General features: G+C 36.4%; 1 protein-coding gene and 1 pseudogene across 8 annotated transcripts in view; one reads left to right on the top strand and one right to left on the bottom strand.

Moving 5' to 3' along the window:
• The window catches only part of NAALADL2 (N-acetylated alpha-linked acidic dipeptidase like 2), a 1348438-nt gene that overhangs the window by 613014 nt on the left and 721486 nt on the right, over positions 1-13938 (top strand). The window lies entirely within an intron of this gene.
• Positions 424-1097, bottom strand: LOC116536502 (annotated as a pseudogene).

The raw sequence follows: 13938 nt of genomic DNA, 5'->3' as shown, positions 1-13938 counted from the left end.
TACCTACTAATCTTGACTGAAAAATAATATGACGTATCTTTGTATAATTCTCATAGTGAATTTCGAAGGAGTTGTCAGGGACATTGCTTTATAATGAGTTTCTTCTTGGGGTATATTGGAAATGCTTGGCCCAAGAAATATTGTTATTAACCTTTAAATAAAATGATGACACTTTGTGTGAAGTCAAAGTTTTTAAAGGTATTTTACCTGTTTCTATATGTACTTATATTTTTTTCTTCTTTAAACATCTTTTATTCATCTCTTTTTTTCCCACAAATTTTTCAAAGGAAATGAAATATTCTGTTATCTCTAAATAATTATTGTTTTATTGCTATTTACAGATGTCGATAGGAGACTTTGAGCTGTGTTTATTTGTTTTTTCTTTCAAGCTTTTATTTTAAGTGCCATGATCTAGGGTGAATTTTAGGTCTTATGGAAAGCAGCCACATCCATGGACTGCACAGAGTCCTCAAAAGCAGTGACCTGCCTCTCCAGCTTACCTGTTCCAACTTTATCATCTTCAACTACACACTGGATTTGAAGTTTTAAAATTTCATATCCCATCAGAGCTAGTTTAGAGGAGCCCCAGACAGCCATCTGCCTGAATGCTTCTAACACATTCCTCTAGTTTTGCCATGTCTGCCACATCATCCCACAGTTTCACATCTAGGAGGATGAAAAACAGCAACAAGTGCACGTTTTTTGGCTTTCTTTGATTGATTCTGGGCAAGCTATACTTCCCTTGAGCCTCTTTGCTGCTTCACTTTCCTCCTCCTCATCAGATCCCAGGAGATCAATGTCATCATTATCTTCATTATCCATAGCTCCACTTCCTATAGTGTCTTCTGCATTAGCAGGAACATGTTTGCCCAAAGCTTTCTTCACGCCTGGCAGGCTGGCCTTTTCTTTTCATGAGACTTGATGTGATTATACCAACATGTGGAAAGACACAAGTTTGCAGGCAGTGGGCCAGAGACTGCTTCAAATACTGCCACATCTGCTAGTGATGGCTCATACCCCCTGATGTAGCTCTTGTCTGCCAGGTAATCATTGAGCATGTGGAGGCCAGCAGGGCTTTTCAGGTCACTGAAACCCATGATGTCAGCTGTCACTGAGAGCTGGGTGGCAGCGAAATGAACGCGTGCAGATTGTGGGCGTCTCTTTGAAGTGAGGAAAAAAAAGCTAGTTTCAGATTATTAAAACCCAAAGACATGCAGCAAGAAAACCAACCCCGACTGTATTTAGTAAGCACTCACAGACTCTTTTTTCAAGAGAAAGATGGAAGTAAGTGATCATAGGCTGCAAGGGAAATACTGCTTGGGGTTCAATATATTAAAATCCCTTTCCTATTTCACTTGGAGAAAGAAAGGAAGAAAAGTTTGTGATTTCATCCACATGTTCCTAAAACGCTGTGATATGATTTCTGTTTTATAGGCTTCACTTACTAAAAAAATTAGAGTGTGAAGAATCTGTCACATATTCCACAAATAGCAAATGCTATATTTGACAGATAGGCATTGTTTTAAATATTTTCAGTTAATGCCTTTGATCTGAATAGTTCTTTAAAATTAATCTTAATTGTATTAATAGTATGTTGTATTTAATTATTAATATTCAACATTGTTAATGTTTATACAATTGTTAATATTTATATTAATATTTATACATTGTTAATATTTATACAATTAACTTTACAAATATAACTCAAAATGATCCTTCATATCTTGGAATTAAAGTTAATAGCCATACTATATTAGCTATTTCACTGTGTTAGCTACAAGGTATACATAGTAGAACAAGATCTGGGAGTCAGGGTAGACCACAAGCTGACAGCTAGTTTACAAAGAAATTCTTCAGGCTGGGGAGTTTAATATACCAAACCCCAAGTATTTCTTCTTCTGAAGAAATTCTGCAGAATATTTAACATGTGCTCACACCTGTAATCCCAGCACTTTGAGAGGCCAAGGTGGATGGAACACATGAGGTCAGGAGTTTGAGACCAGCCTGACCAACATGGAGAAACCCCTGTCTCTAATGAAAATACAAAATTAGCCAGGCATGGTGGCTAATGCCTGTAATCCAAGCTACTCAGGAGGCTGAGGCAAAAAAAAAATCACTTGAACTTAGGAGGTGGAGGTTGTGGTGAGCCAAGATTGTGCCATTGCACTCCATCCTGGGTGACAAGAACAAAATTCTGTCTCAAAATAAATAAATAAATAAATAATAAATATTATTAAGAGAGGCGTATTTTTGAAATTTTATACAGAGTCATGCAGTCATTATCCATTTTTCTTTCTTTAAAAAAATTGGAATATGAGGTATTTAAGAGAAGAGTAGGGCAGGGCAACAACACTCATTAAAATGCCAGAAAAGATTTCCAGCGAGAAAAGCCTAAATGAACTGGAATTAGTTCATGTGCAGATGAAAAAGCTAGCGGTCTTTTCATAAGTCAATAATTATTTTAAGCAGCAAGGGAAACATTTTATAAGCAGGATTTTGATCAGCTGCTTTTATTAGTGAAAATAAAGTATGAGAAAATAAATCTACAACGGAATTTTAAATAGGGAAATATTTTGTCTATTACAGATACCTGTTGCTGTTACATGTGTTGTATGTTTCTTGTTTAAAGCCTTCATTCACAAACACTTCAAATACACAACTTTATGGTCTTCTGCTAGGGCTGGTTATAGTGAGTTAGGGCAAAAGAAACCACGTTCCCTATACTGTTCCACGGATGGGAAGGGAGAATGTAAGCGGAGAGATGGATACAGTGGTACCCAAATTTGAATCAAAAAAGTCTAAACTTGAGATCTTTCCTCAGTCTCAGGAAACTTAGATGATTTATCTTGTCTTCCATTCATTTTCCAAATATAACGAATAAAATCAGTTATTTAGTTTCATCTGGTTACTTGTGCAAATATATATAGTGTTATAAACCACAAAATTATATATTGTAGTAAATCCATGAGCTCATGCCCATGTAATTTTGCCTGTATTAGCTATTCCTAAGTTGTACTAATGAAAGCCTTGCGTTCAAGGAGGTACATAGATGTGCTTGGGTAAATATAGAAGTCTCCAACTGGATTCAAACAGATGGGATTTAACCACAACTGGAACTCATTCGTTACGGTGGCAGGAAAGCTGGATCACAGGTGTAAGGGAAGCCTGGAAGTTTCTTGGTAAGTTTAAGAAAGAAAAGGGGGAAAGGAGTCTTCATTGTTTTCTGTTTAGCATGAACAAAACCCACTTAATTACTGTTAGAACAGTGGAAAGAGGTGATGGTGGATTAACCTGGAATGAAGAGAGGATAAATGTCCAGTGCTTTGGATCTTTTATAACTCAGCATTATATTTGGGTGAAGTAATAGAGACAGCAACTTAATCTTGAAGAAAACTGCAGGAGCTTATTTTGGCTAAACAACGTACTTCTGCCATCCTGACAGGATTATTGATAGAGAAAGAAGCTCAAGGTCACAGACCTTGATATTTTGCTCATTCTATGGTAATCTTATTTTTGGAGCTTGTTAGCTCAGCTAGTTATTTGCTAGATGCTGAGAAGATAAACTTGAACTTGGGCTTGTGACACCACTTAACTTGTAATAATGATTGTTATCAGTGCCTCTCCAACCTGTTTGTAGGGCGGGAAGTTTGGCCGTGTGTGTGTGTGTGTGTGTGTGTGTGTGTGTGTGTGTGTGTGTTCCAACTGTGAGTGACATTTGAAATGCCCAGCTATTTCTTCCAAAGTGGTGGTTAGGAATCACTACTATCATAGAACTATAAATATATTTATGTTATTTAGCGCAGGAAAATGCTATTGATCCATTTGTCTTTAACCATAACAGGCTAATTTTTTCATTTGATTTTATAAGCTTAATCACAAACAATCATTTAGCAAGAACTATTTAGTTATCATATACATATTTTAATCTGGAAAATTTGATTTATTTACGAAAGAAATTTTTTACTTGTAAACATTGTGATAAAAATATATCTCATACTTAAAATATTTTTTCTACACTTTTTTTGTCAAATGGAGCTGGCTATGTTTTTTGTTTGTGAAAACGATGTAAATATACAGTTTTGAGAAAGTCAGCCTGTAGGTAAGAGTTCAGGAAAAGGAGATAATTATAATGCAAAGGTAAACTGTTTATTTTAATTTTACTGTTTATGAGACAGGGTCTTGCTCTGTCACCCAGGCTGGAATGAAGTGTTGCAATCACAGCTCACTGCAGCCTCCACCTTCTGTGCCCAGGCAATCCTCTGCCTTAGCCACTCCAGTAGACGAGGCCACCAAAATGTGCCATGATGGCCCCACTAATTTTTTTACTTTTCTTTTTTGTAGAGATGGATCTCTCTACATTGCCCAGACCAGTTTCAAACTCCTGGGCTCAACCCCTGCTCCTGCCTCTGCCTCCTCAAGTGCTGACATTGCAGGCAGGAGCCATTGCATCCGGCCTAGTCTATTTTTTAAAGGATTTGTTCCTCAAGCTTTTTAGCAGTTTAAAATAACACTTAAAAATTGTCTATATTAAGCAACTACATACACATTTATTCAAATAATTTGTTTAAATACTGTTTAATAAGTGATCTAAATGTTTTCATAATCCTAAATCCTGCTGAGTTACTCTGTGACATTGCGATAATTCAGCTGTTACTTAATAGTCAAAATTCTATGATGGGTAAAGCAATGCGAAGTTCAGAAATCCTGTATAGCCGGGAACCAGGTTCATCCCAGGAATTTACACCAAGTCTCTTCAACCCGTCATTGCCTAGATCTTATATAGACTCCCTTTAGAGGCAGGAGTCAACAGCAAATCAGTTTACGGAGTTGTGTTTTGAAGATGGTGGTGGTGTTGGGGTTAGGATAGCGATTTGCCGTGAAGAAAATAGTTTAATTTTGGGGAAAAGAAAAAAAAAGACGACAACAAAACAACCAAGACCACAGGTGCAAACATGTACTTTCTTAAGAAATCAAGTGGTGATGCTCATTTCTCTAAGGTCTGAGTCCAGGATATGTTACTTATTTTGGATTGTATCAGTCAGGAAACAGTATATCTGGTTGAGTAAAGACGTAGGCAAGTTTAGGAAAAGTGCCTCAGGGAGCCTTGACTGTCCTGTCCTAAAGGGCAAGGGGCAGATGAAACAGTCTGAAAGGAGAAAGTAAGGTAGAAGACATTACTGGAGTAGCTGTGTCCTTCAGTCAGGGACAGGGACAATTGCTGTGACGTGTTAAGGAGAAAGCTTGGGGAGCAAACACTCTGACCTCATTCTCCTCCAGTGATCTCTTACTCTTGCCACTCATCGGCCAAATCCAACTAGCAGCCAGAGTGGAAGTGATCTTACTGATGTAGCTCACACATGTGAATTTCTCTGGAAACAAAGCAGGCTGAAGAAGGGTGGAGCTGATCTGGAGGGGCCAGTGAAAACTCTGCATAGAAATCCTTCCTGGTGGAGCTCTTTGTAAAACTCCCACTAAATTGATTTGGTTTAAAGCAAAACTCCAACTAAATGGGCTTGGCTTTAAGTAGAAGGAAGCTTTTTTGTTACGTTAAGATATGATTTAATAATATATAGTTTGAAAAGTACTTCATCTAATCACTTATTGATTTAAAAATTCATTTCCAATGATTAAATATATTAGTAATATGTATCAGAGTAAAATGTGAGAATAAAATTATAAGTCTTCTAACCAACACTTAAAAAGAAGGAAGAGTCACTATGAAGGCAGCTGGGAGACCTGGAAATTCAGGTGACTTTGATGGCAGAGCTGAGTTTGAATCCTGGCGGGGACACTGCTATTGAGACCTTATGTAATTTATTTAACTCCTGGGCATTGTACTGCTTGATGGACCCACATGTAGCAGATGCTTAACCGCCTAGTGCTTGTATTGTTGTCAAGACTCTCTTGCTGAAGTCTTACTATAAATTACTGGGAAAACAAATAATCTTCAGTATTCTGCAGAGCTTTGTAATCTTGCTCTTAAACTGCTAATGCCTAATATTAGATTCTTGCAGAGTTAAAAACAAGGTGAGTCAATTCTACATGGAGTTTGCAAGGGGTTAGTCTTTATTAGATAGCTATGACCAGATTTAATGATCTTGTTAAACCACGTCAAAAAGACATAAAAGGTACAGTAATCCCAGTTTAAATGGATGATGCTCTACCAGACCCTTCTCTGTCACCAGTGAAAAGAACCAAGCCTGTGTAATTCAAGTCCTTTGAGACACATGTTTATGTTTGAAACAAGGAATGTAAGAGCAGGTGTCAATACAGTTTTCAACATATGGTAAGCTCTTCCACTGCAGCTGGCTGCAATCCTTGTCAAAGGTCATGGAGAAAAAAAAAAGAGAGAGAGAGAGTCAGAAGTCACAATGAGCTTTAAAAGCACATTCAGGAAACTGCACTGTTACAAACTGTGTTCACTGAACCAGAGAAAAACTTACCCCTTTTATCAATAATGTGGAGTGAATTGAAAGCTGATTCTGAATTTAGTTGTGTAAGTTTCCATGTAGCTGTGAGCAACAGAGAAACAGAGGATTGAATCAAGAAGGTCAGAGACCCTCTCACATAACGGTATTTGGTCTTAACATTGCTATGAAGCTCCAGACACAAGCTAACGGATGTGTTAGAGGGAACAGTGTAACAGAATGCACTTTCAGATTCCACCACTTAGCCCCTTCAGTGTCTGTATTCAAAGTGGAAATCCTGAAATGTAGCCACCCTGCAATCACTGAAACAGGATGGCCGTTCCACCACTTTCCAGGCCTAGGTGTGTGAAAACAGAGGCTGATAAGAGGATATCCACATTTCAGGGAAAGACACAAATGATAGTAATCACAAAGCAAAAATGGCATTGCACCCACTATGAGGATAGAAGCAGTTTGATTACCTGTCACCTTCTCTGAGGAGCCTTTCCTAAACCTGCAAGCCTGGGTTAGGCAGCTTTCTTGAGTGCTCCTGGGCCCCCGTTTCACTATCATGCAGTGCTGTGTGTAGTTGCTTATCTAAATGGTACACCAAACTGGGAGTTCCATGAGGGCAGGTACCGTCTCTTCAGTGCCCTATCCAGCACCTTGCACTGAGACTGCAGCGAAGTAGATGCTCAGTACCTGCTTTTTCAGCAGAAGAAACAACCACAAATGCTTGTAACTGGAAAAGAGGGAAAACCCTGGTGGCTGGTAAACGAATGCCCTTACCCTGAATGGCTTATGGTGAGGTGGAAATGTTTCTTGGTTAGTTCGGATGCTTTTCCTGGAAGATATTGTTTGAAAAACAAACTCTTGCATTTAGAGTTTAATCTGACAGAAAGGAAGTGTATCCACTCTACATTATCCTTAATGCTTTCCTCTATTAAAGGCCTTGTCAGGTTTTTCAGTATCTGGCTACAATCATTTAAAAACAGGGGAAAGGTCTCTTGTGAACCCACATGTAGGCAATCTAGTGTGCCCACAACAGAGACAACAGTTTTCTTGATACCCATGTTGTCATTTAACCAAGAATCAATAAACTAAAAAGAAATTTGGAGGGACTCTGTACATCTTTGTAAATGTCAAGGCCCATCTAATTATTTTCCCTTTGATTTTTAAAGTTAATTGCCTAAACACTAAATACAGAATCCTCAGATTGCTAAGGTTGTGAACTCCTATTTTTGATCAAGATAGAAATGTTCTGAGTTATCTTACCTTGTAAAATGCAGATCTTAAAGATTTAAATATAAGACCTCAAACTATAAAAATCGTAGAAAAAAACACAGGAAACACTATTATGGACATGGACCTTGGGAAATAATTTATGACTAAGTTCTCAAAAGCAATTATAACAAAAACAAAAATTGACAAGTAGGACCTAATTTAACTGAAGAGCTTTGGCACAGCAAAACAAGCTGTCAGCAGGCTGGGTGCAATGGCTCACGCCTGTATCCCAGCACTTTGGGAGGCTGAGGCAGGTGGATCATGAGGTCAAGAGATCGAGAACGTCCTGGCCAACTTGGTGAAACCCCATCTCTACTAAAAATACAAAAACTAGCCAGGAATGGTGGTGCTCACCTGTAGTCCCAGCTACTTGAGACGCTGAGGCAGGAAAATCACTTGAACCCGGGAGGCAGAGGTTGCAGTGAGTCAAAATGGTGCCACTGCACTCCAGCCTGGTGACAGAGTGAGACTCGTCAAAAAAAAAAAAAGAAGCTGTCAACAGAGTAAGCAAATAGCCTATAGAATGGGAGAATATATATGCAAACTATGCATCCAACACAGGTTTAATATCCAGACTTCATAAGAAACGTAAACAACTTAACAAGAAAAAATAAAAGACATCACCCTCAAAAAACATTAAAAGGTGGGCAAAGGATACAGACATTTCTCAAAATGAGACATACCAGTGACCAATAAACATATTAAAAAAATTCTCAACAAAATTGATTATCAGAGAGATGTAAAATAAAACTACAATCAGATACCATCTCACACTAGTCAGAATAGTTATTATTAAAAAGACAAAAAATAGCAGAAGCTACAGGGCTGCAGAGAAAAAGGAGTGCTTATACACTGTTGGTGGGAATGTAAATTAGTTTAGTTACTGTGGAAAGCAGTCTGGAGCTGTTTCAAAGAACTAAAAACAGAACTACCATTCTACCGTTTGACCCAGCCATTCCTAGTAGGTATAGATCCAAAGGAAAGTAAATTATTCTGTCAAAAAGACACAGGTACTTGAATGCTCATCACAGCACCATTCAAAATAGCAAAGACATAGAATCCACCCAGGTATCTATCAATGGTAGATAGGATAAAGATAATGTGGTACATATATACTGTGGAATACAATGCAGCTAAAAGAAAAATGAAATCAAGTCTTTGAAACAATATGGATGGAGCTGGAGATCATAATCCTAAGTGAATTAAGTTAGGAACAGAAAACCAAATACCACATGTTCTCATTTATAAGTGGGAGCTAAACATTGGGTACTTCTGGGCATAAAGATGGAAATGACAGACACGAGGAACTGCTACAGTGGGGGGAAAGGGAAGTAGGGCAAAGGCTGAAAAACTACCTTTTGGGTACCAGATTCACTATCTGGGTGATGGAATCTTTCATACCCAGAACCTTAGCATCATGTAATATAACCACGTAACAAACCTGCACATGTATCTCTGAATCTAAAATAAAACAATAGAATAAAAAAAGTGTAAAAAAATAGTATAAAAAATGTGCTTTTATACCTCTTGCTCCTCGGAGCAATGGATGATTTTTAAAAGTTATAGATGGACACTATTTGAAATAATTTAAAATTTATAGGAATAAAGGGTAATAGGAGAAGAAACTTCAGAACTTTCTAAAGTATATGAATATTATTCAAAGACTCAGGAGAATTCAAAACAAAACATTGAATGTAGTGATAGACCACCTCAATAGAAAGGCATTTGTGAAGGTTGTGAGAGATAAGGAGATCCTTTCATTCAGTGTTACCTCTCCCAAACTTGGGAGGAGGTCTCTTGGGGTTCTCTGTGACTGAGGATGAGCTGAAAGTTTAATTTAGTCATTGTTATCAAGTTCACTTGGTAATAAAGTGAAAATTTTAGCATCAACGACAGCAAACTCTTGTAGTGAAAATGAAAATGAAAGCTTAAGAAAAAAATAGTCCTGGAGACGAGATTTATGATTTCTTGGTTTGTAAACATTGGTCTAGTTATATTTTAGTTCAATGAGTAACCATATGGGACACAGAAAATTTGCAATCATAATACCTTTGAAAAAGTATGCCCTTGGTATCTTCCATGCAAAATTCGATTGGGAGCCCAGGCTTCTCTAAACTAGATCAACCATTTAAAAAATTGCCAGCAATTTTACGTTTTTTAAATTCCCCGTGTGCCACTTATGCTTTAATTGTTTGGGGGAGGAGAGACTTCCGAAAACTGTATATTAAAAAATCTTTATAAGTGTTCAAAATATTGTCTTAGATATTTTATGTAATTCTCTGCAAAAGTATAAATTTTTATTATTAGGATTTGAACATAGAATTATTAGACTTTGTGGTGATTCAGTGAAATAAGGAATTTTAAAACACTATTAGGCTAGCTTTTATTACATATAATGAGAATCTCCTAGATGATGTAGAAATCATTAAAAATTAATTGTATAACTGCTGGGCTTGTCTCAAAGTGTCTTGAACTGATAAGCCTTCCTAATCTTCTAGTATTGCTTCAGCTCATTGATGAAGTAAAGTGGCTAGCTTTTAAAAATTGATAACCTTATTATAATTACTAAAGTGTAGCACATTATGTTTGCCTCAGGTGTTTAAAGTGAGTCACTATCCGTCAAATAAAAATTATGCCATGGTACAGTGAATCCCAACGTGTCAAATATGAAGATACTTTCTTATAGACTTATGTTATGTTAGTTGACCTTTTAATATTTGTTGATTGAGAAAGCATGATGAACTGCTTTGAATTTAATTGCTTTGGTATGGATTCAGTACCAGTTTAAAGTAAATACATATTTATTAATCTAACTGTCACTAATATTTATTTGAAAAATAAGAGTACATAGTATATGTATTAATAGTATACCATATGTTATTTATATAAGTAAATAATTTTTGCAATAACTGTGCTTTCCTATAAGACATTTGTGAGTTTGTTGACCTATTTCTCTACGCCCTTTTTAAAACATACAATATCAGTATTATAAAATAAAGGTCACCCAAGAAGGTGTTGTGTTAGTAGGTTGAAGACGTATCTGAAAATGATGACTTCCTGTGCTGAGGACGTAGCTGGCTTCTCATTTCCAACAGTGCTAGGAAGAAGCCTCTTAGGTTACTTGAGTGCCAGTTAGTGCATTGCAGGGGTAACCACAGACACTGACTCAGTTTCTAAGTAAGTGCAAGTGTCTCCTAAAGTTCCCAGTCAATAAATAAAGCATACCAATGAATGCCACAAATCGAGTCTAACTTGTTTTAGTATAAATAATGCTTTTCAGCTTTTTTTTTAAATTTCTGGCTATGCTAAGGTATTTTAAATATGTGCTGTTATAGTTCACGTATTCTTTTACATGAATTTTTGGAAACATAACCTTATTGGCTTTTCAAAGTCTACTTTGCTAAGTTGTCTCCATTTGCTTCTATTCAGCTATCAGTTAATGTGAAAGTCATTGTCTTCTCTTTTCGTTATGTCAGTTGTGTGTATACAGTTTTCATGTACCTATATATTTACTTGCATTACCCTTAACATACGTCTAGGAGAGAGTAACACATTTGTAACACTCCTGTATAAAGTGTTATCAGTTTAAACATGTTATCTCATGCCTAACAGGCTTGATAAGTTTGGTGTGTGAGAGTGTGCACCTTTCCCAATTAATTGGTTGTATCAGTTAAATGCAGAATGTTATCAGGCCAGATGGACACAGACATCAATGCCTTGTAGCAAAACAGGTTAGGGTATTTGTTTGAAGGAAACGATACTGTAAAACAATTGAAAGAAAAATGAGAGAAGCAGAAACAAAAGGGTAATAGAAAAAATTGTAGGCAAGTTTGAGCAATGAAAAACATGAAAAGAGATGACATAACTGGTTACTTAATTCCCCAGTGACTTTTTAAGTCTGGTCCTCACTAGAGTTTCAATATGAACTTCTGGTATTTTTTCATATCAGCTGCTGTGTTTTCAACTATATGGTGTGGCAGTCATATATTCTGTCTTTTCTAAGATTATTTCTGCTTCACATATTCTATCTTTTTTCCCTATAAGCATATTTGAACCTGTCAGAATGTATGCACATTTTGTGGTTCAAAAAATATGGTCGCAGTATAAAGCCCACAACATCAAAATAAGCTCTAGAGTTTGCCATGGAGTCCTTACATTAGTTCCTATTCAGGACTGCTGAAAGAGCTGTACAATCTTGACACAAAAAAGGACAGACTGATGTTGTGGTTAGCACTGGGGAGTCATGTATCCTAAATTGATGTGCTCAACCTGCCATAGGCAAGTGACATAACCTTTCAAATCATGGTTTCTTATCTGAAAATGGGGATCATCAAATAACCACTTTCAAAAGGTAGAAATTAGGCATCAAATAATATGAACATTTGAGGCCATGTCAAATTATCTAGTCATATCTAAAATGAAGAGTCTTATTTTAAATATGCCTGACAAGAATTCTTTTCCTTCTCTTGAATCTGTATCATTGTATGAATTACCTTTGCAACTTAAAATGGAGGGTGGCTTATCCATCTTGAATAGACTTTGCTACTAGACTTTGTATTGTTACATGCATCATCAAAAGGTAGGGAGGTTGGGGAGGAATAACATTAGGAGAAATACATAATGTAGGTGACGGGGGAATGGAGGCAGCAAACCACCATAGCATGTGTATACCTATGGTAACAGTCCTGCAAGATCTGCACATGTACCCCAGAATTTAAAGTATAATTAAAAAAAAAAGAAGATAAAAATAAATTTAAAAAGAAATAAAAAAAGGTCCCCAACTGCTTTTCTTTCTACTGTATAACTATATCTTAGGATAATTATTGAAAATTGGGATAGTTAATAAGTATTTATAGAAGCAAAAAAGTCACCTGCTTTTCTCTGAAGAATTTCAATGAAAATTTGCATGCACACAATTTTGTTCTATTTTTAAAAATGTCTTAGGCTAGATTATAGAAGTGAACTGTAAATCTAAACATTTTAAGAACTTTGATACATGTTCCTAAAGTATTGCACCCATCCACACTCAGTGTTTAGAATGGGCCAGCCTTGCCACAAAGTTGTTGGTGCTCAGTGATGTTTTTAAGTATCATTAAAAAAATTTTAGGCCAAATGTATAAATTGAATAGCACAATTGCCTTCTGTCCTCAGTTATTAATGAGACATTATTTGAATAGTAAGTTTTTTTCTAATGCTAATATCAGATTTGTTTGTTTTATATCTGAAAGAGTTAAACAGGATCAAAGTTGATATTGTTTGTTATTGCAGTTGCCTCAAAAAAGTTTTATTTGGTCCTGTAACAAAGAACTGATTGCAAGAGTGGTGATCTTACAACTTCGAGATCCGTGGTGGGAATACCCAGAGCAGCTCTGTATCTCTTCTAAATCACCATCCTAAGTTATGTACTAACTAGTCATGTAGACAGTGTAATTCAATAGCTAAAAAGAGGTTACCACGGTTACCGGGAACATCAGACAGGAGGCTTTTTCCTAGGCTCATTGTACTAATACAATTACTTGTTGGAATTGAAGTGAAAATGTTCAAGTGTTATTTTTTTAACCTTGTTACTGGCATGAATTACATTTTTATTTATTCTGAAGTATTGTGAAGAATGTATTTGAAGTCAGTTCTACAGTTTTATGTCAACTCAATCGTTTGCAGCATGCTTGACCTATAGCTGAATTTTGGTGTTTACGTTCACTGTTACTCAAGAGGAGGATGGGATGGAAACTAATGGTTATCGTCGAGCTGAATACTCGTTATTTTATTGTTAGTTTGTTTTCTTCCTTATAAAAGACAGTAATTTGAATGGAATGGTAGTCATAAAATGAAAGCTTCAGTTAGGACTTCTTTCACCACTTATTTAAAACTGCAAGCCCCTCCCCTGCAATTTGTCCCCCACTTCTATCTGTTTAGGGCTTTTTTTCCATGCATCACCTCATGCACTGTGTACATTACATTTTCCTGTTTGTTTTTTGTTTCCCCCATTCTACTAGAAGTGAGTTCCACAACGGTGGGGATTTTTTTTTTTTTTTAACTGCTCTACTGCCTATGTTTAGAAGTGACTGGCAGCACGTAGTAGGTTCTCAATAACTGTTAAATTAATAAATGAATTTTCCAAAAGTTACATTTCTAGAAAATGCATTGAAGAACAAGATGAAGTAGATGTGATTAGATTTTTTAGACTAATACTAACCTGTGTTTAACTTTTGACTCACATCTCTCAGATGTCACAATCTAACTTGAC

Source organism: Sapajus apella, unplaced genomic scaffold (genome assembly GCF_009761245.1).
Source record: "Sapajus apella isolate SASKATOON/1434 unplaced genomic scaffold, GSC_monkey_1.0 scaffold101, whole genome shotgun sequence".
NCBI lineage: Eukaryota > Metazoa > Chordata > Mammalia > Primates > Cebidae > Sapajus > Sapajus apella.
The sequence above is the reverse complement of the archived record's forward strand: the minus strand, read 5'-3'. Positions and strand labels throughout refer to the sequence as shown.